We start from the raw sequence: 3,137 nt of genomic DNA, 5'->3' as shown, positions 1-3,137 counted from the left end.
TGAGGATCCACAGAGTTGGGGGTGACAGGGACAGAGAAGGGTGTCACCAAGGAAGAGAAGGGCCTGAGGCAGGAGGGGATGGCCTCAGCTCACCAGAACCAAGAAGGAAGGGAGATAGGGAGCTAAGACCAAGGACAGCACAGGATGACTTAGGCAACACCAGGCCCTCAGGCCCTGCCAGCTGGGTTTGGGGCCCAGCTGGGTCTGGTAGCCTGAGTCCTGGGTGTCTCATCTCCATGGAAGACATGCCTGTGAGCTAACCCCCTCCTGGTCATCTCATTGTTTAAGTTATCAATGAAGAATTCCACAAAACAGTACCTCTCCCCCACCTCCAAACCCCATATGGGTTCTTATTCTATAGCCCAGGCTGGCTTAGAACTCACAGCAATGCAGTTTCCTTCCAAGTCCTGGATTACAGGTGTGACTTATCAAAGCCATCTTAGAGAACTATCTTTAACTTTTGTTTTTCTTATTACCTCTATGCTGAGGATGGACCCAGGGCCTTGTGCCTGTTGGCCAGCATTGTCTCTACCTCCAAGATCCTTTTTAAAAATTTGGATTCAGGCTGACCTCGAACTTGTACTCTTCCTTCCCCAGCCCCCAAGTAACTAGGATTACAAATGCCTACTGTCTGGTTCCTGATACTCAAGTCCTACATGATACAGAAATAACTGCTCTCATGATGCTTTGCAGTGCTGATGCGTGGTCCAGGGTTCCAATCTCTGCACTTCCAGTTAAACTGGAGATACAGAGTCCTACCCAGATGGATGCCTGCAGACTGGCACAAACTACTGGACCACCTACACAGCACAACCCCTAGACTCCGGTCTTATCATGGAAAGTTCTTTAACTGTGTTTGGTGGCTGGTACATATCTCAGTGGCAGAGTATGTGGCTAGTATGTAAGAGGCCATGTGTTTGACCCCCATGATGCCTCCTCTGGACAGAAGAGTACAGTCCTACAGTCAAGGGTAAATGGCTAACAACCCCCCACCCCCAATCCCTCCTTCAGCTAGAGCCTCCAATCAATCTTTAGGAGAAGACCACCCACAACAGGAGAAACTTGTAGGACATCTGCTTCAGTGTCCACACCTGGAGGTTTACTAAACAGCTTGCCCACTGCTGACAGACTGTCTATGGCTGCCATGGGACATGTGGGTAGCCTATGCAGGCACAGACAGTGCATACCAGCCTATCGGCCACACTGGTTTACCTGGGAAGGGAACCCTAAGCAGAAGACAGACCACAGGTTAACATCGGTGTGAGTCCACTCACCATGGAGCCTTCCCCGTTCCATTTGTCTCCCATCACAGGGTCACACACTGCAGGGACAGAACACCTGGTCAGCAGCTTGGGGTCTCAGGGTGTAACCCAGGATACTCTTAGATCCACAGTCTTCCTGCCTCAGCCTCTCATGTAACTGAGAATACAGGCATGCCCAGCTGGTAGCCAGGGTAATGCCCCCAGGCTATCTAGACAAACTAGATATGATGGACCCTCCCCACTTTGTCACCACCCCCCACAACAGTGTACCCTGCCTGAGGTATCAACCAACCTCGACCTCTTTAAGATTAGACCTCTCGCATCTTGGGTACCCCAGAACTTCATCCATAATTATCCCCTCCCTTCTCATGCCTTCCATGTGAAACCCTAGGTAATGTCACCCTGACAAACTTTCCCAGTCCTCCAGATGACTAGTCCACTCGGCTTCTCCTTAGAGGTCTCATGAGTCAAACAACAGGTAAGCAGGAAGACAGGTGGCTCGAAGACAGGGGGTGGAATGGTCCCCTCCCTAATAGGAGCAGCATAATGGGGTACACTCACCGTACACGAGTCGAGAGTTCTGTTGCTTCAGCTCCTGCACGATGTCCACCACCATGGCCAGGAAGGACTTGTCTCTCGTGTAACCTAGGGAGGAAAAAAAAATCAAATGTGTCCACTCAAAATAGGGCAGAGTGACCACCAGACCATCTCCTGTCAGAAATACCATCAAATCAAGCATGCTTTTGCATAGGGACAGGCCATATGCTGTGACTAGGGAATACAGAATGTCCCCAAATATTTGTACACATGCAGGGGAAGACAGGAAAATCCCAGAAGTCCATGAGGAAATTTGATGGCTAGGAGGATCAATAATTGACAAGTAATTGAACTTTCAAGACATATCATTCCAAAAAATGTTTATGTGTCTGTGTGCGTCTGACTGTATGTCCATACACCACGTGTGGGCATGGGCACTCAGAAGTCAGGGGATGGTGTCCGAACTCCTGGAGCTGGAGTTAAACATGGTTTAGAGCTGGGAACTGACCTTGGGTCTTCAAGAATGCTAAGTGCTTTAAACCACGGGGCCATCTCTCTAGCTCCTGTGTCTCTTTTATTGTGAGGCTGGAGAGAGACAGCTCTGTGGTTAAGAGCTGTTCTGCCACAAGTCCTAAGTTCAGTACCCAGTATCTACATGACAGGTCCCAACTGTATAACTGTAGACCCACCTGACACAATGCCATCTTCCAGTGTGCACAAAACACTGTATTAAAAAATACAGCTAAATTTAAATTTTTTGAGGCAAGGTCTCAGTCCATAGCCCTGGCTTATCTAGAACTCACTATGTAGACCAGGCTGCTGCCATAGAATTCAGAGTGCCACCTGCCTATGTGCTGGGGCTTTAGGTGTGTGGCACAATATCCAGACAAAACATGGCAGATAACGAAAGCTAAGTCTGACCAAGTGGGGATGCTTGCCGGCAAGTCAAAAATCCAAAATCAATCCCTGGAACCTACATAGTGGAAAGACCTCCACACACACCCATGTTGTGGCACCATATGTGTGCAATTGTGTAAATGTGGACACGCACATGTACACTTGTATACACAAACCGATAACATAATAGACTGATAGGTAGTAAAAACAACCAGAAACATAACAGATGACTTCTGGGTAGCAGTATTTCACCCTCAACCTGGGGTGGAGGGCAGGAAGGGGGAGAAGAACTGCAAGCACCTTAGGAAGGAACCAGGGAAGAGCCAAGCAAAGGGAATTGGACCTATCCCTGTCACCAGCAGGATGAGGACCCTGCCCCAGGACCCTGGGGACGCTCACCAGTGAGCACGTAGTCATACTTGTTGACACTGTTCAACTTGA

The 3,137-nt window shown here is 49.1% G+C and overlaps 1 long non-coding RNA gene across 1 annotated transcript; it reads right to left on the bottom strand.

The window, feature by feature from the left end:
- Positions 1-1,274: 1,274 nt before the first annotated feature.
- Positions 1,275-3,133, bottom strand: LOC114615627. Its single transcript, XR_003710495.1, has 3 exons — positions 3,096-3,133; positions 1,824-1,907; positions 1,275-1,321 (listed from the first exon to the last, which is right to left on the bottom strand). It is a non-coding gene; the product is annotated as an uncharacterized LOC114615627 (long non-coding RNA).
- Positions 3,134-3,137: the final 4 nt, after the last annotated feature.

The sequence above is a fragment of the Grammomys surdaster genome, unplaced genomic scaffold, assembly GCF_004785775.1.
Source record: "Grammomys surdaster isolate TR1022 unplaced genomic scaffold, NIH_TR_1.0 127205, whole genome shotgun sequence".
NCBI lineage: Eukaryota > Metazoa > Chordata > Mammalia > Rodentia > Muridae > Grammomys > Grammomys surdaster.
Note: the sequence above shows the minus strand (reverse complement) of the source record. Positions and strands in the feature narration are given on the sequence as shown.